We start from the raw sequence: 25,465 nt of genomic DNA, 5'->3' as shown, positions 1-25,465 counted from the left end.
GCCGATCAGAAGGTCGGCGGTTCGAATCCCCACGATGGGGTGAGCTCCCATTGCTCGGTCCCTGGTCCTGCCAACCTAGCAGTTCAAAAGCACGTCAAAGTACAAGTAGATAAATAGGTATCGCTCCGGCGGGAAGGTAAAAGGCGTTTCCGTGTGCTGCTCTGGTTCTCCAGAAGCGACTTAGTCATGCTGGCCACATCACCCAGAAGCTGTATACCGGCTCCCTCGGCCAATAAAGTGAGATGAGTGCCGCAACCCCAGAGTCGGCCACAGCTGGACCTCATGGTCAGGGGTCCCTTTACCTTTTTAAGTAAGTTACTGTAAGTTAGTAACTTTACACTAAGTTAGCCTACTACTAACTATTTCGTTGTTGTTGTTTAGTCGTTTAGTCGTGTCCGACTCTTTGTGACCCCATGGATCAGAGCACGCCAGGCACTCCTGTCCTCCACTGCCTCCTGCAGTTTGGTCAAACTCATGTTAGTAGCTTCAAGAACATTGTCCAACCATCTCGTCCTCTGTCACCCTCTTCTCCTTGTGCCCTCCATCTTTCCCAACATCAGGGTCTTTTCCAGGGAGTCTTCTCTTCTCATGAGGTGGCCAAAGTATTGGAGCCTCAGCTTCACGATCTGACCTTCCAGTGAGCACTCAGGGCTGATTTCCTTAAAAATGGATAGGTTTGATCTTCTTGCAGTCCACAGGACTCTCAAGAGTTACCTCCAGCATCATAATTCAAAAACATCAATTCTTTGGCGATCAGCCTTCTTTATGGTCCAGCTCTCACTTCCATACAGCTACTAACTCTGCCTTTCCCATATAATATGCATGCATTAAACAGCATCTAAAACCTGGAAATGTTTTGACTAGTATACGACTTCTCTGTTACCATAGTCTAGAACTGTCTGATGAATGAGTTGAAGAATATTTTACTACTGTGTATAAATTTATGGGGCCAACTTTTCATGTTAGGTGGTATTATGTGATGAGCTATGAGAAATTTCTGTGTATAGTCTAATTGTATAAAAACACTATTTTTTTTGGGGGGGGGACCCCTGCCCTTTGTAGCAACTCTGAAGCTTCTTAGACTAAATACAAAATCTCTGAGCACACAGAAAACTATCAGGTGAGGGATTCAACCTAGCATTATACCGGTACTTCAAATGCTACTTTTCAGTGGTTCTCCCCCGCCTTGAAAAAACATTCAAATATGCAACTACCCTACCCTATGTCTACAGAGTACACTTATGTAGCCCAACGAAAGCTTTTATTATCAGACTATGCTGATTTTTGTGATGCTATGATATTGATTGATGCTCTGATTTGTTTTTCTCAGTCACCAAAGCGCAGAAGGGATTGGATTCAGAATTCCTTGTTGAGGCTCAAGATGGCTTTTTAAAAATGACACAGCTTTTATAGCCGTTACAAGCTTTCTGAAGCCTCAAAGTTGAGAGAAAGCGTTTTCATTTACATGTGGTGTAAAGGCTTACTCCCAGTGCTAAACAAGTGGTAGCTGCTTGATTCAGTGTGGTAATTCTGCAAAGCAAAATTGGTTTACAATTTAAAATAACATTAGCGTTCAGAGGTTGCCTCTAATACTAATACTCTAATACTAGGCTGCCTCTTCATGCACACTTTGACAGTGGTTGGTTTATGAATTTCTCTATTTTTCTTTAGAAGGTTCAGGGTGAAAGCTTCTCTACAGCCAGAACTTTGAAATACAATTTAATAACACAACTTGGTATACTTCATTGCTTTATTGAAAGCACAGAGACATAGTTTGGGTTGGGGGGGGGGCAGAAAAGAAGTGGCACAACTGCTGAAGTTTATCTCCTTGTCAGCCAGCTGCATCAGTCATGCTTCCTGCAGAGTAACACAAAAGACTGAAAGCTGCATTCAAAGAAGAGAGAAGTCAAATACAATGCTTGGGTCAGAACTAGAATAGTCATGCTTTAGATGTGACTAAGATGCTAATTGACTGCAATGGTACTGAAGCATGACTTGATTATGCAACCCTTTGTATGTAGGAAGCTCATTAGAGGTTTGTAAAGGACAATGGTGTGGCTGAATTGTGTCTTATGATTTACTTATCCTCTCCCTACATCCAGTGTCTCCTGAACTCTGACATTTCTGTTCCATGTGAGCCATGTTGATCCTAGGACTATTAACGCTTTTAAAATGGTTTCCTTGCTTGTCCTCTCTCTTTTGCTTTGAAGAACAGCCTTTTCTGACATGAAAAAAGGGCCGCAAATGTTGATCAACGCACAACCATGAATATAAGAGGAAATCGACTTCACAATGTATACTTCACAATGGGACGCAGGTGGCACTGTGGGTAAAACCTTAGTGCCTAGGACTTGCCGATTGAAAGGTCGGCGGTTCGAATCCCCGCGGCGGGGTGCGCTCCCGTCGCTCGGTCCCAGCGCCTGCCAACCTAGCAGTTCGAAAGCACCCTTAAGTGCAAGTAGATAAATAGCGGGAAGGTAAACGGCGTTTCCGTGTGCTGCGCTGGCTCGCCAGATGCAGCTTGTCATGGTGGCCACGTGACCCGGAAGTGTCTGCGGACAGCGCTGGCTCCCGGCCTCTAGAGTGAGATGAGCGCACAACCCTAGAGTCTGTCAAGACTGGCCCGTACGGGCAGGGGTACCTTTACCTTTTTATACTTCACAATGTTGCAGGGGTGGGAGGCAATTAGGTATGGGGAAGGAATTTGGTCTGCTTGTTGTCCATTAGGATGCTGAGGTTGACCAACAATTGGGGTGGTGGTGGAATGAAAACCCAAAGGGGGTGGGGTGGAGAATTGAGTAGGAGAATTGAGGAGGTTAAGGGGTGATATGATAGCCATGTTCAAATATATAAAAGGATGTCACATAGAGGAGGGAGAAAGGTTGTTTTCTGCTGCTCCAGAGAAGCGGACACAGAGCAATGGATTCAAACTACAAGAAAGAAGATTCCACCTAAACATTAGGAAGAACTTCCTGACAGTAAGAGCTGTTCGACAGTGGAATTTGCTGCCAAGGAGTGTGGTGGAGTCTCCTTCTTTGAAGGTCTTTAAGCAGAGGCTTGACAACCATATGTCAGGAGTGCTCTGATGGTGTTTCCTGCTTGGCAGGGGGTTGGACTCGATGGCCCTTGTGGTCTCTTCCAACTCTATGATTCTATGAGTATGCAGGAAAAGGAAGACAGTAGAAGAGACACCTAGACATACAAAGGATATACACAGAACCATCTTAGTGTCTAGTGAGGTCACTACCTTGTTCACATTGAGAAACTATTCTCAAACAGAGTAGTTCATTTGGTAGGGCTTGAGGCTCTTAATCTCAGAGTCTCAGATTTGTGGCTTTGAGCAAAAAGTTTCCTGCATTGCATGGGGTTGGATTCTGTGATTCTGTGAAATGTCCCCAGGGACCAAAGTAAGAACTGCTCCCCCTCAACCACTGAGTCAAGTTAGATGCCCATTCAAGGAATACAATACAGCATCTTAGTGCCTACTATATTGTGGCTGTGAAGCTTCACGACACTGACTGGTTGAGCTGGTACAGTCTTGTGGAATGTCCATGACTGTTTAGATGATAATGCTCTTGGCATTTGAATATTTTGAACCCAGGATCTGTGAGAAGGGAATACTTGCCTACTTTGTCTGATATTAAAACCCCACACAGGCCATTGTATGAGGAAGAGTTTGGAGTGGAAGACAAGCGAGCAGGCAAGCAAGCAAGCAAGGGAAGAGGTGGATGCCTAAGGAAAAAGGTTTGGCAGTCGTGGGCTACAGATCTAGACTCTCCTGGGCCTTACAGGAGCACATACAAGGGATAATTCTACCACCTTTGGCTTCTACAACCACTGATCTGGCAAACCTGAGGAGGCAATAAGGTGAAGAGGAATTCGGATGGCACAAGGAGCCAAATTTCATGTCCTGACTAGGACTAATTCTGCTGCAGGGTTGACTGCCGGCAAGGGTATCTATCCCATTTTGCAGGCAAAACAGGAAGGTGATGCCTCCCCCTGCCGAAGCCTCACTTACTGGGCTCATGTGGCAGCAGCTTCCAGTGAGCTCTCATGGAGCTCTGATGAGATCTTGCTGGAAGCTGATGCTTCTCCTTGAATCTCTGGCAGCAGTGGCATGGGTGGGTTGTCTGTAGGGGTGCCCCCCATGAGATTATGCCACCAGAAGCTGCTGCTTCAATCTATCTCATGGGCGGGTCGGCTACAAGGTTAGTTTGCCCTGAATATTCTGGGCAGATATGTAGCCAAAGCAGCGTAATACAGTTAATGAGACCATGTCCAGGGCAGGTGTTTATCAGCTCCATCTGGTATTCAGACTGAGACCCTACCTGCCCGTGGACTGTCTTGCCAGAGTGCTGCATGCTCTAGATATCTCCTGCTTGGACTACATCAATACGCTCTACATGGGGCTACCCTTGAAGGTGACCCAGAAACTACAATTAATCCAGAATGCAGCAGCTAGACTAGTGACTGGGAGTGGCCGCTGAGACCACATAACACTGGTCCTGAAAGACCTACATTGGCTGCCAGTACATTTCCAAGCACAATTCAAAGTGTTTGTGCTGACATTTAAAGACCTAAATGGCCTCGGCCCAGTATACCTGAAGGAGCGTCTCCACCCCCATCGTTCTGCCTGGACACTGAGGTCCAGCGCTGAGGACCTTCTGGCGGTTCCCTCGCTGCAAGAAGCCAAGTTACAGGGAACCAGGCAGAGGGCCATCTCGGTGGTGGCACCCATCCTGTGGAATGCCCTCCCATCAGATGTCAAAGAAATAAACAACTATCTGACTTTAAGAAGACATCTGAAGGCAGCCCTGTTCAGGGAAGTTTTTAATGTTGGATGTTTTCTTGTATTTTTAATATTTTGTTGTAAGTTGCCCAGAGTGGCTGGGGAAATCCAGCCAGTTGAGTGGGGTATAAATAAATTATTATTGTTATTGTTATTATTATTATTATTATTATTATTATTATTATTGATAATTCTACAGCCTTATATTGTTCTATATTGGTTCTATACACAAACACTTTAATATGGAAACAATGGCATATCTTCCAAATGGTAGTTTAAAACTATAAACCAGCTTGCAAAGGTGCCCCGTCACAGGATTTTTTCCCTCTCAGGAGTAATTTGTATACACTTCCTGGATTTTATTCAGATACAAAATTTGCATTTAGATTGGACTCTTTTGGGGGGGGAAACCACAGCACAGGAATCTTATGATTTCTTTTTACCTTAATGCAGCAACAATTGCAATGATTGCCTGTGGCTGGAAACCATTAAGCATATCAAATTGTGATTCAATTTTCCCCACTCACCTAGGATAGGTCAGCAGGCATCAAAGATTATTTTCAACTAGCCACCACTCAAGTCACATATCAGGCTGAAAAGGTCAAGAATATCATGTTTTGCGTTCATTAGAGAATGGGCAATGTTATTGTCTTGTGTTCCCAGAGTATATTAAGCAGCCAACACTCTAGCATAGGCCTACCTTTCCACGGTATATACCGTATTTTTGCTCTATAAGACTCACTTTTACCCTCCTCAAAAGTATGGGGAAATGTGTGTGCATCTTATGGAGCGAATGCAGGCTGCGCAGCTATCCCAGAAGCCAGAACAGCAAGAGGGATTGCTGCTTTCGCTGTGCAGCGACCCCTCTTGCTGTTCTGGCTTCTGAGATTCAGAATATATTTTTTCTTGTTTTCCTCCTCCAAAAACTAGGTGCGTTTTGTGGTCTGGTGCGCCTTATAGAGCGAAAAATACAGTATATTTAAAGCAGAGGTCTGCTCTGATCTTTGCCTCTCCAGACAAGCCTGTTGGTTGGGGAGAGAGATGGGGCCCCAGAGGAAAAAAAAGAAATAAAAGGTGTGGCGGAGAGGGAGAGAGAGAGAGAGAGAGAGAGAGAGAGAGGAAGGGATGGTGCCACTACTAGCTCTGACATTGCCCACAGTTGTCAAACATATAGGGATGGAACTGGAACCTACAACTCAGATTACGAAGTAGACTCTGACTAGAAACAGGTGGATCATGACCTGCTTGTTTGAATGAATCTTTATTTGCGTCAGCCATCGGCCATAGCAATAAAACAACACAATGATATATAAAGAATAGAAATAAAAAGTCAATTATATAAAATACATTTTAGGGTTTTGAAGCAATAGTCAAATAGAGGATCTTATTATTGTTTTTATATGCTACTGGTACGGAGCCTCCAGAAGCGTCACTCTCTGTATCACTTCCATTATTACTGGTATTGAAGTCACACTGGTGACTCCATGGACAGCTGTGAGTCCAGAATGACTCCCAGGCTGCGCACCTGGTCCTTCAGGGGCACAGTTACCCCATTCAGGACCAGGGAGTCCTTCACACCTGCCCGCCTCCTGTCTCCCAAAAACAGTACTTCTGTCTTGTCAAGATTCAACCTCAATCTGTTAGCCGCCATCCATCCTCCAACCGCCTCCAGACACTCACACAGGACCTTCACCGCCTTCACTGGTTCCGATTTGAAAGAGAGGTAGAGCTGGGTATCATCCACATACTGATTAACACCAAGCCCAAACTCTCTGATGATCTCTCCCAGCGGCTGCATGTAGATGTTGAAAAGCATGGGGGAGAGGACAGAACCCTGAGGCACCCCACAAGTGAGAGCCCAGGGGTCTGAACACTCATCCCCCACACCACTTTCTGAACACGGCCCAGGAGGAAGGAGCGGAACCACTGCATAACAGTGCCCCCAGCTCCCAGCCCCTCTAGATGGTCCAGAAGGATGTTATGGTTGATGGTGTCAAAAGCTGCTGAGAGATCCAGCAGAACCAGGAAACAGCTCTCAGCTTTGTCCCTAGCCCTCCGGAGATCATCGACCAGTGCGCCCAAGACAGTTTCAGTCCCATGATGAGGCCTGAATCCCAACTGGAAGGGATCCAAATGGTCCGCTTCTTCCAGGCATGCCTGGAGTTGTTCAGCAACCACTCACTCAATCACCCAAGAATAGAAGATTTGAGACTGGGCGATAGTTGGCCATATTGGCAGCATCTAAAGATGGTTTTTTAAGAAGCGGTTTGATAACCGCCTCTTTCAGCGGGTCTGGGAAGGCTCCCTAACAGAGAGAAGCATTCACGACCCCGCGAAGCCCATTGCCCAGCCCTTCCCAGCTAGCTTTTATAAGCCAGGATGGGTAAGGATCAAGGAGTCAGTGGTGTGGCAATGGTGTGAGGTGGATTAATAGATGGGCAGTTCAATGGGATGAGTTTTCTTTGGACATCCATGTCACTACTAGCACCAAGATGACGTGTCAGAGTTGTTGCTTTCAAGTCAGTTAATTTCCCCCTCAGATTAATGGGTTCCATATTTGTAGTTTCCTCCCTAGGAGTGTGCTTTGGCTCTTGGTTCCTGGCGTGGCTGACAGATTTACAACATTTGGAATGTAACTTTTTTTTTTTTTGTTATTATCTGTGGGAGTCATGGCCATTTATGATTTTCCCGGAGAGGAGGCCACAAACTGACGTTTCCCTAAAGACTCTAACAGTTTGAATGTAATGAGATTGCCAGAGGATTTAGTTTGCTTCAACTCGCTTGTGGAAACAACTCAGAGGTTATTAAGAAGAAAAACGATAACTTTTGGAAAATGGCAGAAGGATATATCTAAGTTTGTCTGGCAGGGCAAAAAGCCCCGAATAAAGTATAAAATATTAACTGATTCAAAAGAAAGAGGGGGGTTTGCCCTGCCGGATTTGAGGTTGTACTATGAAGCTGCAGCCTTCTGCTGGCTGAAAGATTGGTTTTTGCTAGAAAACACCGACGTCCTAGATCTGGAAGGTTTTGATAATGCATTTGGTTGGCATGCATATCTATGGTATGACAAGGTTAAAGTTCACAAATTGTTTAAAAGCCATATTGTCAGAAAAGCGATTTTTGCAGTTTGGATGAAATATAAAGACTTATTAGAGAGTAAAACACCGAGGTGGCTATCACCGGTGGAGGCCAAAGCTCGAAAAAGACCCAATATGGAGGCCTATTGGCCGAAATATTGGGAATTAATTGAAAAAATTGGAGACGGTTGGAAGTTGCAGAGCCAGGACAAATTAAAAAACAAGGTGCGAGATTGGTTACATTATGCTCAAATTCAAGAGGTTTTTAAAATGGATAAAAAGGTTGGTTTCCAGGAGGGGAAATCGAAACTAGAGACAGAATTGTTAGAACCAAAGACCAAGATTTTATCTAGAATGTATAACTTGCTGCTTATGTGGAACACACAGGATGAGACAGTTAAATCCGCTATGATAAAATGGGCACAGGATGTTGGACATAATATTATGTTTGAAGACTGGGAAAGGTTATGGAACACCGGAATGAAATTCACGGCATCTAGTGCCTTGAAGGAAAACATTATGAAAATGATATACCGGTGGTACATGACCCCAGTCAGGCTAGCCAAGATGCATCACCTGTCTGACAACAAATGTTGGAAGTGTAAGGAAGCAGAGGGGACTTTCTTCCATCTCTGGTGGACCTGCCCAAAAGTGAAGGCCTTCTGGGAAATGATTTATAATGAATTGAAAAAGGTATTTAGGTATACCTTTCCTAAGAAACCAGAGGCCTTCCTGTTGGGCATGGTGGACCAGAAAATGTCAAAGAAAGATAGAACTTTGTTTATGTACGCTAGCACAGCAGCAAGAATACTCATTGCAAAGAGTTGGAAGACACAAGATTTGCCCACGCTGGAGGACTGGCAGACGCAGTTGATGGACTACATGGAGATAGCTGAACTGACCGGCAGAATCCGAGATTTGGATAAAGAAACAATTGAGGAGGACTGGGGAAAATTTAAAGATTATCTGAAAAAATATTATAAGCTGTATGAATCCTAAGAAAGTGCATGATTAGGAAACGTTAAGCTTCTGCGAATATGATTAAGTAAATGGTAAAATTAGTGACAAAAGAGAAAAGGAGACAATTTAAATTGAATATGTTATGTTTATTTTAAAGGTATTGAAATTGAGATATAATATATTGTATTTGGATACATAACATTCGAAAGTTACAACAAGGTATGAAATAAGGTAACAAAATGCTGACATTGTTAATGCAAAGAACGCAGAATCGGAAGGGGTGGGGAAGTCCAAGTTTTATTTTGTTTTTGTTGTTAAAAAAGAGAAAATTTGTTTCTTGTAACTACTTTATTTGTTTATAAACCTATAAAATTATGGAAAGAAACGCAATAAAAAAATTTATAAAAAAAAAAAAGAAGAAAAACGATAACAACAAGAAGATTGGAAGATGGGACTTGTATGTTAGGATATTTCCGTTCCACCTTAAAAGGGAGCAGGATGTTTGTGTCACAGCCTGCGTATTTCCTGTTTCACAGGATATTTCTGTTGTGTCTTTGCTTTCGTCTCTCTCTCTGCCGGAACACTGAAGCAGGCAGTCATGTTTTTCTTTGTTCTGATCAACGCAGAAATAAACTTGTAAATAATGCTCTCCTGAGTGCATCTTTCGCTGTGCATTATCTGCTGATAGAGCGTGCACGGCTCTGGAATGTGGGAAGCTATTTCTGGAGCTCGTGATTTGCTCGTAATTGCTGATACTGCATGTCTACGGGAGATCAATGGACGTCCGGAGACGATGTGGAGTCATGATGGACTTTGTCTCCCTGGCAGTATCCCAACATTGTGAACATCAAAGCAGCAGAAATATGAGATGATTGGACCATTACGGCAAAATATTTGGATTTTATGATATGTATTGGTATAATTTGGATTAATTAATGTGACATGATTGGATTGTTAAATGGAAAACTTAATAAATATTATTTATATATAAAAAAAAGAGATTGCCATAGGATTTTTCTCATTTGGGTGAGTCTTTCAGGGGATCATGACCTGTATTGGATCAATGGTCCCCTACAGAATCGGCTGTCCAGTGGATTCCATTAGGAGGTGGTCTGAGGTTGTGCACTGCCTCCAACACAGAACTGGGCTTTCTTAGTGGTGATACCACACTTTGGAATGCCCACCCCCAGGTGGTTCAAGAGGCATAGAAAGTCGTCTTCTTCCTTTTTCTTTGGCAATGACTCGTAGCTGAGTAAGATGGTCTTTCATGAACACGGTTTTAACAGTGAGTCTGTAAGTGACTGTGGAGGCCGATTCTGGATTCACACATCCTTCCATAGTGGGGACATAGGTTTTCAGGTGAGAGTTGATCGTGGTGAGGGTTTGCCAAACATGCTTCCTCTTAGTTTGTTTCTCCCTTTCGTCCTGAGTTCGAGTGTCTTCAAAGCCCATGACACCTTTGGTAAAGGCTGTTCTCCAATGGGAGCGCTCGCAGACCAGTGTTTCACAATTGTTGGTATTTATACTACTTTTTAAAGATTTGCCTTGAGAGAGTCTTTAAGCCTCTTTTGTTGACCACCAGCATTATGCTTTCCATTTTTAAGTTTGGAATAGAGTAGTTGCTTTAGAAGACAATCATTAGGCATCTGCACAACATGACCAGTCCAACGAAGTTGATGATAAAAAAATCATTGCTTCAACACTGGTGATCTTTGCTTCTTCCAGTACACTGATATTAGTTTGCCTGTCTTCTCAAGTGATGTGTAACCAGCTTTAGATGCCTCTGAAAGACACAAATTCCTGCTCAAGCTTTCCTGGACTTAAGCATTTTTCTTTCTTTTTGGGGAGCACTGCTCTGTTTTAACTTTTGAGTATAGTTTTATTCTGTTTTTTATCTTGTTCTTAAAAAGCTTATTTTATTTCATTTTATTATTTCAAATGCTACACCCACTTTTATTGATAATATGGTACATATATTTGAAAGCATAAATTTGACAAGCATGTGCTAAAGAAAAGGCGAGTGGACTTCTTTCATTGCACAAGCAATTACTTTAGAAGACACGTATGGCTGTTTCTGCATCTTCAAGGTCAAATACACAGAAATAATTGTGAAACTCTTAAGTTTCTCTCTCTCTTTTTAAATAATAATAAAAAACCATTTGGCATCCAACGTGCTATATTGCTATCATGGTAGCCATGCAAAAATTCCCTGGCTAGTGCAAATTAAATAGTGCAGCCTTCTCAAAGTTGGTGCCTTCCCAGAGAAGAAGAAGAGGAGGAGGAGGAGTTTGGATTTGATATCCCGCTTTATCACTACCCGAAGGAGTCTCAAAGTGGCTCACAATCTCCTTTCCCTTCCTCCCCCACAACAAACACTCTGTAAGGTGATACTCTGGATCACAGCTCCCATCAGTCCCAGCACAGCTGATGGAAGCTGCAGCCCCAACATCTGGAGGGCACCAGATCAGTCAAGACTAATGCAGACAAAAGCTCAAGTAGGAATAGTCACAGAAATAATATATATATACTTAAGTAGACCCTCCCACCCCCAGAGTAAAGATACCAAGGCATCTCCAACACGAGTGTTGCACATAGCAGCTCAATAGAACTTTGTCACGTCTTCGCTGGGAAATGCTTGCCGAGTTTGTTTCAAAGACAATCTCTGTGCCTCAACTGTTCATTTTCATGTGTTGTCTGTCGTTGGGGCACAGCAGGAATTTCCCCCACTTGGCTGATTGGCTGTTGCCATTTGGGTTTCGCCTGCCACGTAGCAAATTGTCACAACTTGTAAGGTTGCGGATAGGCTCTGGTTCAGGTGATAGGGATGGGAGAGCGTTCTCGCCATCCCTATCTGAAGGGTATTCCGTTAAAGGAATCCAGGGACTCGATGGTTTGGTCAACCCCTGAGAGGGGGTTGTGCCCGTGCCTGAGTCCACGGGGACATTTGGGTGGCGGAGTTAGCCTGTTCCCAGCTTTCCGCTTATCCAGGTGTTCACCCTTGGCTGACCTATGCTGGAACCTTGGGTCAGCGCTACCTGCAAGGCTGCAGGGAGCTAGTCGAACCAGAGCCTATGCAACCATTCACTTTCTGTAATCAATAAAGTTGTGGCCTAAATTCTGCCAAAAACCAAAACCAAAATTTGAGGCAGGTGTGAATTTATTTAGGGGGGAGGTTTCTGGGTCTGCACACACAAATTAAGCAGCATTTAAATTGCATAAGCAACCACGAAAACCACACAGAGGGAGCCTCTTCCTCCTTCGGGGGGGGGGGGGGTTAATTTTTCTTGCAGCACTTTCAGTCCTAGTGAAGAGCTGTGGAAAAGCATCGAGTCTCCTTTACTGAATAAACTCTATCCTTGTGCTGATGGCAACTGGCCGGGGCCTAACCATTGCAACACCAAATTAAATTTGATGACAAGCTTCTTCTCCATTTAAGCGAAACTTCGAATGCTGAAATTGGGGGGTGGGGGTCCTTTGAACAGACGCCATGCGCTGAGGGTGACAGCGTACATCAATAATTCAGCTCACTGAAAGTATCTGAAGCCTCTCAACAGGGTAGCATTTATCAGAAGTAGCAGCCATGGATTCCGAAAGCTATAAAGCTGTCAGGGAAATGTTAATTTAAACCACTGCAGGTTCCCATTGGGTGGAAATTCAACATCTCATCTACTTGACTGCCTGGATAGAATTCATATCTGGGAAGAGTGTTTTATACTTAGCAAAAGGCTTACGCTTCAGATGAGCTGAAAATGCTGCAAATTGTTTGTTTGTTTTAAAGGAGTTTTGTTGCAACATCAATTAGGGCTGTGTAATGTCTTTATTTTGCAATGTTGCTTATTCTGTTATCAAATACTTCATTCATTGTTATTATTTTGTCATTCATTCCATTTAAATGACGCTCGTTTTTTATTGCGCATTTCCTTTCTCCCCCTTCAGTCCACCAAGTGCCGCTGATTTTTCTGTAATGCCCCAGACATTGCATAATTCCTGGATTTTGGGGGGCGGCAGGGAATGGTGGCCCCCGATGGTGACCTGGAAGATCTCTCGGGGGGGTGGGGGTGGAAAGGTGGCCTCAGTTGCTGTCGCCAGAGAAAGAACAGCCTCCTAGCCCTGAATGAGTGACAAATGGGTATTAAAGGGATGTGAAAAAGGAGGGGTGAAAAAGTCAAACAGACACTGTACAGTGGTGCCCCGCAAGACGAATGCCTCGCAAGATGGAAAACCCGCTAGACGAAAGGGTTTTCCATTTTTCGATGTGCTTCGCAGGATGAATTTCCCTATGGGCTTGCTTCGCAAGACGAAAATGTCTTGCGATTCTTGAGATTTTTTTCGCTCCCCACCCCCTTTTTCTAAGCCTCTAAGCCGCTAATAGCCTTTTAGCAGCTAATCCCTTAAACCTTTCATAGCCGCTCATAGCCGCTAAACCGCTAATAGCGCTAATCCGCTAAGCCGCTAATAGGGTTGCTTCGCAAGATGAAAAAACCGCTAGACGAAGAGACTTGCGGAATGAATTAATTTCGTCTTGCGAGGCACCACTGTATTCTCATTTTGCTCCAAGTGTGTGTGTGTGTGTGTGTGTGAGAGAGAGAGAGAGAGAGAGAGAATGCTGCTGTGAATAGGGAGATCTCCAGCTGTGGAAGCTGGTGTTGGGTGGGGTGGCCCTCGAGACCAAGAGTGGGTGTGGTCCTGGGTTCAGCTGTGGTTTTTAACAGTTTTGTCTGGTATACCAACTGTACTCTTATCTGGAGAGGGCTAAACTTTGCCACGGTGTTCCACGCTTTGACCACATTCAGACTAGATGGTCTAGTCTAGACCATTGCAGTGCTCTCTACATGGGGCGCCATTAAAGATGGCTTGGAAACTTCAACCGTTCCATCGTGCGGTTACATTGAACCTGCATCAAATCCCTACATTGTAGGGTTTTGGGAAAGCCCTGGGGACCTTGTGCTTTTCAGTTGGCATTCCAGGCATGATGTTTATGAGCCGGCTGATGGTCAGGTTAAATTATGGATTATTATTTTTTGGACTTCCTATTATTATCATCAATCAAACAATTTTATTGTTTGTAGCCAATGGCCATTACAATACAGTGTGAACACAAATCACATTATTGCTATTACTGTTTTTCTTATTTTAAACATGTGGTGTGATGCTGAGTTGTAGTTTTGAGTGTTGTAATTTGTCCATTAAACTTTAATTAGTTTAATGTTAAGTAAATGTCCAGTGCGCTTACAACGCCATAAATCTTATCTCAGCAGAGAGTTTCGTGCAGCGGTTGAAGAAGGCAGGCGAGTCAGTACCTTTCAATGAAGAATCCAGGAGCAAGCACTTTGGAACTCAGGAAAAAACTTTATTTACAAAAGAAAAACCCTGGTGATAAAGCACACATGCTTTTATCTCCAGCATAAAGAAAACTTTACTCTAAACTTAACTCATATCAGCAAACACGCCCATGGCCACAAACTGAGTCTGCGAGTCAGGTCAAAAAGAGGCGGGGGGAAAAACACATGGGTGAACTGACTGTTTATACAAACTAACTCACATTCATGGATGCTTAATGACTTCCAGCTGCTCAGTGATTAGAGCGACTTCTTACCTCTTAACCCTTTAGTACCAACATAATTCTATATTATGGTTCATTTCATCTTTTGTTGTCTTTTGATTGTCATTTGCCTTAAAAAACTGCTTTTTCTAATAACAATAACGATAACAACAATAGTAATAATATCAGGATCTTTAAAGAACATTGCCAGCACCTGCTGCCTTGAAGCAGTTGGTTTAGTTTATTATTTAATGAGAGCCTATCCCCCCCCCCCTCTTATCCAGCGTACAGCTGTAAATCAGCAGTAATGCACTTGATTTTAACAGGTAAAGCAAGCAGCAAAATTTATGCTCCTGAAAGGTCCCTCCCACCACAACCAGTACTGAAAAATCAATAACGCTACATCTTGTTGGAAAACAAGTGCATGGATTTTGGCATCCCTTTGGCTGGTAGCAATATCTCTTCTGACATTTTTCTGTAAAAATGCTGGAGTTTGTTGCTTAATTAGGTTTTTATTGCATTGATCTTGGAGACATAAAATAATATGAGATTTATCTATGCAAGAAGCCAGCATTTCAAGAACACAGTTACCTTTTTGGTCACACACACACACACACACACACACACAGGATTATCTCATGCTTGTTCAGTTCTTCTGTGAATTAGTCTGAAAAGAAAGATCTTTAAGTGTTCTGGGCCCTTTTCCTAATCAGCTAGTATCATACACATGCTGAAGGAGCATTTCGTGTGTAGTTCCCTAGTTGGGTGAGGAGCCATCTGCATAGAATGGTGATGTTATGCATCATTTAACAAATCTGGTAGATCTGCAATGTTTATCAATAAATCAAGCCAATTAATCAATGGATGCTCTGTGCCTCAATTAGAAAATAGACCTTTGGGTTAATTAATAAAAAAAAACCCTAAAAATTGTCCAGTAGCACCTTGGGACACGGGTGGCGCTGTGGGTTAAACCACAGAGCCTAGGACTTGCCAATCAGAAGGTCGGCGGTTCGAATCCCCGTGACGGGGTGAGCTCCCGTTGCTCGGTCCCTGCTCCTGCCAACCTAGCAGTTCGAAAGCACGTCAAAGTGCAAGTAGATAAATAGGGACTGCTCCAGCGGGAAGGTGAACGGCGTTTCCGTGTGCTGCTCTGGTTTGCCAGAAGTGGCTTAGTCATGCTGGCCACATGACCCGGATGCTGTATGCCGGCTCCCTCGGCCTATAGAGCGAGATGAGCGCGCAACCCCAGAGTCGGTCATGACTGGACATAATGGTCATGGGTCCCTTTACCTTTAGGACCTTGTTGTTGTTGTTTAGTAGTTTAGTCGTGTCCGACTCTTTGTGACCCCATGGACCAGAGCACACCAGGCACTCCTGTTTTCCACTGCCTCCCGCAGTTTCATCAAATTCATTTTGGTAACTTCAAGAACACTTAGAGACCAACTAAGTTTGTTCTGGGTATAAGCTTTCGTGTGCATGCACACATCTTCAGATACACTGAAACAGAAGTCACCAGACCCTTATATATAGTGGGAGGATGGGGAGGGGTGTTTCTCAGAAGGGTAGTGGGTTAATTGGGTTAATTGTGAGCTGTTAATGTCTTGTGTGGAGAAGCGGGTGTATCTGAACAAATCCACCCTTTGTTTTGTTTTTTTAAAATAATATTTTATTAAGATTTTCCATAACATCACAAAAAAAGGAAAATAATAAAAGAAAAACAATTAAAAACAATTCAATTTTTCATAACATATCTTGCATTTGCTTGTTTCCCGGACCTCCCCACACCTCCCCTCTTTGTATTCCAATTCAATTTATTTGTTCATCAAATCCTTTCCCTCTTTACTTTATCCTTATCTTGATCTTAATATATTATACCCTTGAATTTTCACCTGTTAACATTCCATTTTTACATATTCCTTCATACCATTATTACTAAAACCCCTTAACCTCAATCCAACATCCTTCTAGCATTCATTGATTTTATAATATTTCTGTAGATAGTCTTTAAATTTCTTCCAATCTTCTTCCACCAACTCTTCTCCCTGGTCTCGGATTCTGCCGGTCATTTCCGCCAATGAACAAATCCACCCTTTGGGAGTTCTCTGCTTGGGCTGGGTTCTGCTCCCCATCAAGACACAAGGGCCCGTGGGATGTTCTACCATTTCCCAATGAGAGAGTGTTTGGAGGAGGAAGTGGTCTGCTGGTGTCCAAACTTGCTCTCCAAATGCTTTGGGGTTCATCATGGCAGGATAACACCTACCATTTAAAAAGGGGGTTCCTAGCTGGTATATCAGGGGAATTCTGTGGATTTTGGCATGGATTTACCAAGGTCTCCTATGACATTTTGGCTGGCAATCTTGTAAAATGTGGATAAGACGAGGCAGATGCTAGGTGGATTTATAGCCGGTTGATGGGCAGTACTCCTCTCTGAGACATGTAACTGGCAACCCTGTTTGATGGAAAAGACTCTCCTCCCTGGAAGGGAGGGGAGTGGTTGTGGGCGGGAGCCCGAACCCCCGCCCACGCAGGGGCGAGAGCCCCTGCCCCTTCCTGTTCACCTGGCCGGCGCCCCACGCCCAGGGGGCGGCTCCCACCTGGAGCCGCCCGTAGCGGGGGCGTGCCTAGCTGCCCTATATCTTCAGGCGGCGGCCCCTCCTCGGCCTCTGTTGTGGCCTTTTCCTTGCCCATAAACCTTATACCACGTGTCCTTGTGTATTTATTTCCACCTCACGGGGGGGTTGGGGTCCTCGAACCACAACCTTGCAGATATCTTCCAACTAGTGTGACGCTTGTTTCCTTCAGGGTATGAAAGTACTAGGAAAGCTGTAATCAGAGTCTCTTGCCTGAACCATGAGTTTGGCAGGACACCATTCTTGATCAAGAATAAAGGCTGCTTGCTTTGCTGCCTTTGTTTGGCTCATTGACCAACCACTAGGCAACAAACACTTGGGACATTTATCATATGGCACTACTGAGGGTCCTTTCCAGCCCTATGATTCCAAAAAGATGTTTGCAGTGCTCAGAAGGGATGGGGGAGACTTAAGGTAGTTGCATTTTTAAATAGCAGTAGGGGGGAAAAAATCACACGTCTTCAATTTGTCCTGGCTGTGAGTCCTGGAAGATCTGCTCCCTGCCTTGCAAGCCTTTCCCCACCTGGTCTGAGAAGGTGGGGACAGGACTGACTCCAGCTACAAAAAAGTGAGGCTGCTCAACAGGCTTTTGGACTGGAGTACTGCGTTAGGGTTTTTTTTGGGGGGGGTGTTGTTGCTGTTATTGATATTAATTTAGTATCTTTATTTCAAATCTTATGATTTACGTGGATATTGTTCAATTTGGTTGTGTACCTTTTGATGTTTTATTTGTTATGTTTGTAATTATGTATTTTTTTTTAATGTTGTAAGCTGCCTCGAGCATGGTTTTAACCATGGAAAGCCAGCATACGTATAAAAATGGTATATGTATGTATGTTTGTGTCAGTGTTTTCTACCTTATCTAATTTGTGCCTACTGGGCAAGTCAAATTGGCAGCAGTTTGCTTGATTGGTTTGCAGTGGTAAAGGAATGGAATCGTTCCTGCTTTTTACTCTTTGCAATAAAATGGCTGTGGGGCTTCTTTTGGGGGCTTCTCTAAACAGAAAGGTTATTGGGAGATAAGGGGCAAATACAAATTAGGGAGATGAATAATGTATATAAGCAGAGACTTGAAGAGATGTTGAGAGAAAGAGCTGAAGGTCTGTTGAAGGAGCTGGAACACTGTGAAGTCAGAGAGCATGCCTGATGCACTGGAGCAGAAATGAAAGGAAGAGAGACGGGCTGCAGACCAAAGAAACAATTGAACTCCAAGATGGCTGAAAATTGACAAATATCGGCTTGGTTAGAGAAACAGTTGAATCCAAGTTGCTGGATAATTTGTCTCTGGGTTTTTGTTTTTTGTTTGTTTGTTTTGTCAAAACTTTCCCTCTAAAAGGCTTTCATATACCCTCCAACATTTCTCCAATGAAAAAGGGACATCCTATTAAATTAAGACTGATCGCCGAAGAATTGATGCTTTTGAATTCTGGTGCTGGAGAAGACTCTTGAGAGTCCCATGGACTGCAAGAAGATCAAACCTCTCCATTCCGAATGAAATCAGCCCTGAGTGCTCACTGGAAGGACAGATCGTGAAGCTGAGGCTCCAATACTTTGGCCACTTCATGAGAAGAGAAGACTCCCTGGAAAAGACCCTGATGTTGGGAAAGATGGAGGGCACAAGGAGAAGGGGACAATAGAGGAAGAGATGGTTGGACAGTGTTCTCGAAGCTACCAGCATGAGTTTGACTAAATTGCGTGAGGCAGTGGAAGACAGAAGTGCCTGGCATGCTCTGGTCCATGGGGTCACAAAGAGTCGGACACGACTAAACAACAACAAAAAAAATTAAATAATAATAATAATACTCTGTCCATCTGATTGGGTTGCAGCAGCCACTCAGGATGGCTTCCAACATATATAAAAAACATAACAAAACATTAAACATTAAAAACCTCCCTATACAGGGCTGCCTCCAGATGTCTTCTAAAGGTTGTATAGCTACTTATCTCCTTGACTCGGGAATCATATAACTCCACACCTGCCAACATTTCTCTGATGAAAATACAATAGGGACGTCCTAAGGAAAAATGGGACATTCCGGGATCAAGTCAGAAACTGCAACGACTTCTGTAAAACGGGGAGACTTGGAGCGTCTGCTTTCACCCTTCAGAAAACTGAAATAAACACTGAGTTTCCTTTGGATAAAATACATTTGAGACCCATCTAACTCATCTCTCTCTCTCCATTTGATACAGCCCTGATTTTGACAAGCGTGAGTTTTCAGGAATCCCCCCCTCTCATTTATTTGTTTATTTCTTTAATATATATTTCATTGCCATTTTTAAGGCAACTAGCAAAACTGGTTAGTCCACTTGAGTTTATACTACTGCCTGAGCTTTTAAATGGCAATGTGCTCTGACGCATAAAATGCACCGTAAGTATTTGGAACTGCTGAATGAAAATTGCATACCTGCTTTTGCAGATAAATGTCCAAAATCTGCATTGACAATGTACAGGAGAAAAGGGAAATATCCCCCAAAAGGGGGACATATGCCTACTCACCATTTATATTCATGTGCACCCTGACCATCATGTATTCATTATAGGCTAGAATCGTTTTTTTATTTTCAAGTCTCCCAGAGAAGGATTGGCCATGAACTAAGCAGATGTCTCCCATTCACAATATTCCAGCTTCTTTTCCTACAGCTGAGCTGAGAGGCCTGCCTGTGACCCAGAATGGCTAGCACTGAGATAATGTTCCCTGCCCCCATGTATCCACCAGCTCCTAACATAATGCTGTGATCCCCATGCGCAAAATGTGACAGCGATGCTCCATCCAGGAAGAAGTCAGAATACAAACTCAAGAGGATTCATCAAAAGGTCGTAACAATTATTCATGAAGTGCAAATGCTGTTTGCTTCAGCTGCAAAAACCACCAAATGCCCTGACCTTACACAGTCTAAAACGGCTATGTTTGCTTTGCTGACTCCAGAGGTTACTTGGCAAATGTTAACTGTAGTAAACAAATATATTAAGATGGATGAAGCACAATGAACTGTTTGCATGATGATCCCAAATGTCTGCTCATTACAAAAAGTACAGAGGTCTCACATGGCTTGTGGCTTGTAAGAGAATGTTCCCCAGCATGCAAAATTAGGAAATCCTATTCAAACCCTCAATTGGGCAGATTCTGGTGTTGCATCTTCCTTATAGTGAAGTGACTATGGAATATATATATATAGAGAGAGAGAGAGAGAGAGAGAGGTTTTTATCCTACTTAGCCACACAATTAATTTTAAAATTAATTTCCAACTTTGCCAACACAAAGACTGCCTAGTTCCTCTTTATTCCTGTTTTCCACCTATCAAGAAAACCATGTGCTTCACCTAAGGATGGAGGAAGACTTGAGTAACAGGTGTTTTTGTGTTTCCAGAGATTTGGGGTTGGCTTGTGGGTTGGTCGTGGTTAGCTTCTTGTTTCCCAGCAGGCCTTATTGCAACATGACACTCCTAGTAACACATAAATGACCTCATTTATATGTTGGCTACCTCCTCCAAAATTCTCTTTAAAGGCTGTTATCAGATGAGGATGCATGGCGTTATCATCAGCCAAGATTTCCTCTCCTCTCTGCTTTGTTTAGCATTTAGCCTGATGAAGATTTCTGAAGAACTCAAAAGGTTGCAGACTGTTTTGTCTTATTTTGAGTTGACCCAATAAAGGCTTACCCTAATATATTTTTGAGCCTCATTGATTTCAATGGGACTAAAACATAGACAGCTTGGTGTGGATCCGACCCATAGTAAATGCATCTCCAATTCATCAAATGTATGAAATCAAGAAAGCTCAACACTGATTCTTGACATGGGTATCCATCTTGTTGGTTGATTTCTTTTACAACTTTATCACACTATCCTGGTCAGTAGTAAGATTTTCAAGAACAGAACTGCAGATGGCCAAAATCTGGAAAAGAATAATGATTCCAAATGAAACAGCATTGGCTCCTTTAAAAGTATTGTCCATGAAAATGTCATTTTCTTATTTCCCTGCTGACATATTGGGTTGTGCGATTTGTCACAAGGGCTGTGTCTGTCATACTGCATGACATAATACAATGAAGTTGACAAAATGTGATATGACAAGCGACCTAATGCCTGGAGTCAGTAGGGAAATTTAAAAAACCGTTTATATATCCCTGTTGTTTGGCTTTTGAAAGAAAAACAAAACAAGAAAAACAAAAACTTCACTATCATTTGTCTGAAAATATTGCCTCTGCATGATGGCTAAGATCAGTTGTTCCATATGCAGAGTTATGGATGACATCGTAGACAGGCAAATTATGGAATATAATTTGCAGCAGCAGTGGGTGGAAATGGTTTTCCCTGGTGCCCTGCTGGGAGGTGCCATTGCTTGCCCAACAATGTCCTTGGAAGGATGCAAACGTTGTGATATCACATCCTTCCACAAGCAGCATTGTGTTATCTGCCATGCTGTCAGTCCACAAGCACAAGGGCCCTTGCATCAGCATGGGTCTGCTTCTCAATGCTGTGTGACAGGGGAATAAAATGCAACAGGTCTACTGGTGGAACTACTGTGCAAGAGTTGTACTGGTGGAAATGTTGAAAAACTACTTTTTCTTTTCCTGTCCTCTACAGATTTTACATGCATACACAGTGTCCACTTGTGAAACCTCTTGACCTTGTGGTTAGTGGAACAAGTTTCATTGCCAATTGTCTTTAAATTAGTGCTACACTGCATAAAACCCACTATGAGGCTAAAGGGTTGCAGATCAAACTCAGGGCATCATTGCTGCTTTGCATGGTGGCAAAAACCACCAAAAGTTGCAGGCTCCCCCATTTACACCCCCTGCCTGTATAAATGTCTGTAGAAAGAACTTCCATTTCGAACTTTTGGCACAGCATCAGGAAATCTAGATCATGGAGCCAGTTGAATCTATTTCACACTCCTCTCCCCTTGGTCTTGTTGGTGAGGAAGGGAGGAAGGAAGGAAAATTCCTGGGTGCCAAGATCTAATTTTGGGAAAGTACTCTTGGTACTCCTGGGACGCGGGTAGCGCTGTGGGTTAAACCACAGAGCCTAGCGCTTGCCAATCAGAAGGTCGGCAGTTCGAATCCCTGCAACGGGGTGAGCTCCCGTTGCTCGGTGCCTGCTCCTGCCAACCTAGCAGTTTGAAAGCATGACAAAGTGCAAGTAGATAAATAGGTACCGTTCCAGCGGGAAGGTGAACGGCATTTCCGTGTGCTGCTCTGGTTCACCAGAAGCGGCTTAGTCATGCTGGCCACATGACCCGGAAGCTGTATTCTGGCTCCCTCGGCTAGTAAAGCGAGATGAGCACCATGGCCCCAGATGAGCACCATGGCCCCAGAGTCGGCCATGACTGGACCTAAAGGTCAGGGGTCCCTTTACCTTTACCTTACTCTTTGGTGAGAGAACCCAGCAGAGATTTAAAATTATTAAACATGCAGCATAAGGCTGCTGGACCTTTAAAATATCATGCCTTCCAACATTTTCTTCCCCAAAATTGGAGCATCAGGGAGGGGCGCACCTTTTGGTTCGATGCTCTGGCACTCATTAGCAGGGTGCATCAGAATGAGCATCTTTTGCTCCTGCCAGATCCAAAAAGGGACATTCCAGGATGCAAACAGAAGCTGGGATTGGCTTCTATGATTTCGAGATGTCCTGCTTAAATTGGGACAGTGGGGGATGGGTGTTATGAAATATGTCCCTTCAAGTGAGTTCCAAAATGTCCCATTACAAAGTTTCTTTCCAAAGTTTCCCTCTTCCTCCAACCTGGGAAAAGACCATCTGTTTGGTAAGTTTAGAACTGATATTCTTAGCAACTCTCCACAAGTCAAGTACAAATAGAGAAAAAAGCATCTATAGTGTACGAAAGGTACATATTTCTCCAGACACTAAAGAAAATGCAAATGAATCAAATGCACTCAGGCTTTGCTATGCTAATCTGGTCCACATTTAAGAAAGATGTGGATTAATATGCCCATAGTGCATTTCTGTTCTCTTATTTATAATGGAGATACAATTCAGTGTTTGGACCGTTCCAGATTAACTTCATTTATCAGCATGCTTCTCCCCATTCCTCTTCCCTTATTCTTTTCTTTTCTGTCATTTTGAGAAGGAAGTGGATATTCTCGGTTTACAAAAGTTGTCTTTAATTAATGATCAGAGAGCTTTGGCTCACCACAGTCAAAGCTACCACCTACCTTTTCCCATGCTCCTCAGGCTCATGAGCTGGGCGGAGCCTCTCTGAGGGGTAGAATCACCACTACTGTGCCTTAGAGCAAGTTCTGAGCCAGTTGTTATCAGAAGCAGCTTCACTCTCAACGCAGCAATCATGTACAGTGGTGCCTCAGGTGAAGTACTTAATTCGTTCTGGAGGTCCGTTCTTAACCTGAAACTGTTCTTAACCTGAAGCACCACTTTAGCTAATGGGGCCTCCTGCTGCCGCCACAGCACGATTTCTGTTCTCATCCTGAAGCAAAGTTCTTAACCTGAAGCACTATTTCTGGGTTAGTGGAGTCTGTAACCTGAAGCGTATGTAACCTGAGGTACCACTGTATTGGCTACATTGTTAGAGTCCACCCCATCCCTTCCCAGAATATCTCTCTATTCGGTTATCCATTTCTTTTCCTGCTGCTATTTTAAACAGCAAAGTGCAATGGAGTGTGTTTTGGACAACAGATGCTTTTGTGGTTTGCTTTAGAGTAAGAGGCCAGCTGTTCCTTATGCTCCAAAACCACTGCCAAGCTCTGCCTTTATGGATCTTATTATTGTATATTTTATCCAGTAGTAATATCATCCAAGGGGGTAATTACTCCCACTGTGGTTTTCCCTACTTTAATAGACACTTGCTTTTATGCCAGAGGTCATTGCGGCTGTTATTACCTGCAGTGACAGAATATCTGGAGCAGTAATCCATATGGCATTCCATAAAGCAGAGCTAAAAGTGTAGAGTAAACACTGGACTAATCAAAATACTGAATAAGTATATATTCCAACAAGCAACAAACCTGTGCACTTATTTTCAAGCCAAAAGATGGCTCCTTTACAGCATTTTCACTTTCCTTTGGGAAAAGAAATACAAATTCCAGTCCTGTAAAGAAAGAAAGTCTCCTATATTCAAAACATTAATAGCAATGCTTCTTGAGATACAGATGCCACAATTTATTTTGGCAAATATCTCAGATTGCAAACAAACCAGGAGTTCTAGAGCACTTCAGAAACTAGCAAATTTATTGTGGCAGAACCTTTCAGAAGCTAGAGATTACACTGACTGTGGTATGGCTGCCTGCATCTTATGCCATGGTTACTGTGCTGGAACCCATTCACAGAGAAGTCAGCCTACTGCATCCCTTAATGATTTAATGTTCTGCCCTTGTCTCTGGAGCAAGTACCGTATTTTTCGCTCTATAAGACGCACCAGAGCACAAGACGCACCTAGTTTTTGGAGGAGGAAAACAAGAAAAAATATATTCTGAATCTCAGAAGCCAGAGCAGCAAGAGGGATCGCTGTGCAGTGAAAGCAGCAATCTCTCTTGCTGTTCTGGCTTCTGGGACAGCTGCGCAGCCTGCATTGGCTCCATAAGACGCACACACATTCCCCCTTACTTTTTAGGAGGTAAAAAGTGAGTCTTATAGAGCAAAAAATACGGTAGTCCTTTTTAGTTTCTGCACTGTGAAAGTACCATTCAATCATTCCTGATTAGGGATGCTGGACAATTCTGATGAAAATGGAAATACTTATTGCCCCATGTCTGGAACAGAAATCAGTCCAGGGAATAGGATTTGTATTACGTTTCTCCTCCATCTGCTTTGTGTTTCTTTGGCATTGAAATGAATGGGGTGGAATAGCATAACAACGATTTAATCAATTACCTAAGTTGCATAATTTTGCTAAAGTGAACGATGAACAGAATAATGTAGGGTTTTGTGGACTTTTTTGTTTGCAAAAGACAAACTGCAGCAGAATTGAAACAGTGCTGAATGCAGGGCAAAATGGAAAATACCGCCTTCATACATCCATTCTCTTTTGCCCACAGAATGAAGTTTACATGAATCATTGCTCAGATAGTGAGGCATACCTAGATCAGTTGCTTAAGCAAAAACACAGGTTGTGGAGTCCTCCAGTAGCATGTAATAATAATAATAATAATAATAATAATAATAATAATAATTTATTTGTACCCCGCCCACTCTGGGCTGCTTCCACAGAGACCAAAAATACACTAAAAATACACTAAAACGTCACACATTAAAAACTTCCCTGAACAGGGCTGCCTTAAGATGACTTCTGAATGTCAGGTAGTTGTTTATTGCTTTGACATCTGATGGGAGGGCGTTCCACAGGGCGGGCGCCACTACCGAGAAGGCCCTCTGCCTGGTTCCCTGTAGCTTTGCTTCTCGCAATGAGGGAACCGCCAGAAGGCCCTTGGCGCTGGACCTCAGCGTCCGGGCAGAACCATGTGGGTGGAGACGCTCCTTCAGGTATATATAT

General features: G+C 43.3%; 1 protein-coding gene across 1 annotated transcript in view; it reads left to right on the top strand.

The window, feature by feature from the left end:
• Positions 1–25,465, top strand: part of CENPC (centromere protein C) — a gene marked incomplete at its 3' end in the record, with an annotated part of 540,346 nt that overhangs the window by 188,566 nt on the left and 326,315 nt on the right. The window lies entirely within an intron of this gene.

Source organism: Podarcis tiliguerta (genome assembly GCF_965153285.1).
Source record: "Podarcis tiliguerta genome assembly, chromosome: 13".
In the NCBI taxonomy this organism is placed as follows: domain Eukaryota; kingdom Metazoa; phylum Chordata; class Lepidosauria; order Squamata; family Lacertidae; genus Podarcis; species Podarcis tiliguerta.
The sequence above is the reverse complement of the archived record's forward strand: the minus strand, read 5'-3'. Positions and strand labels throughout refer to the sequence as shown.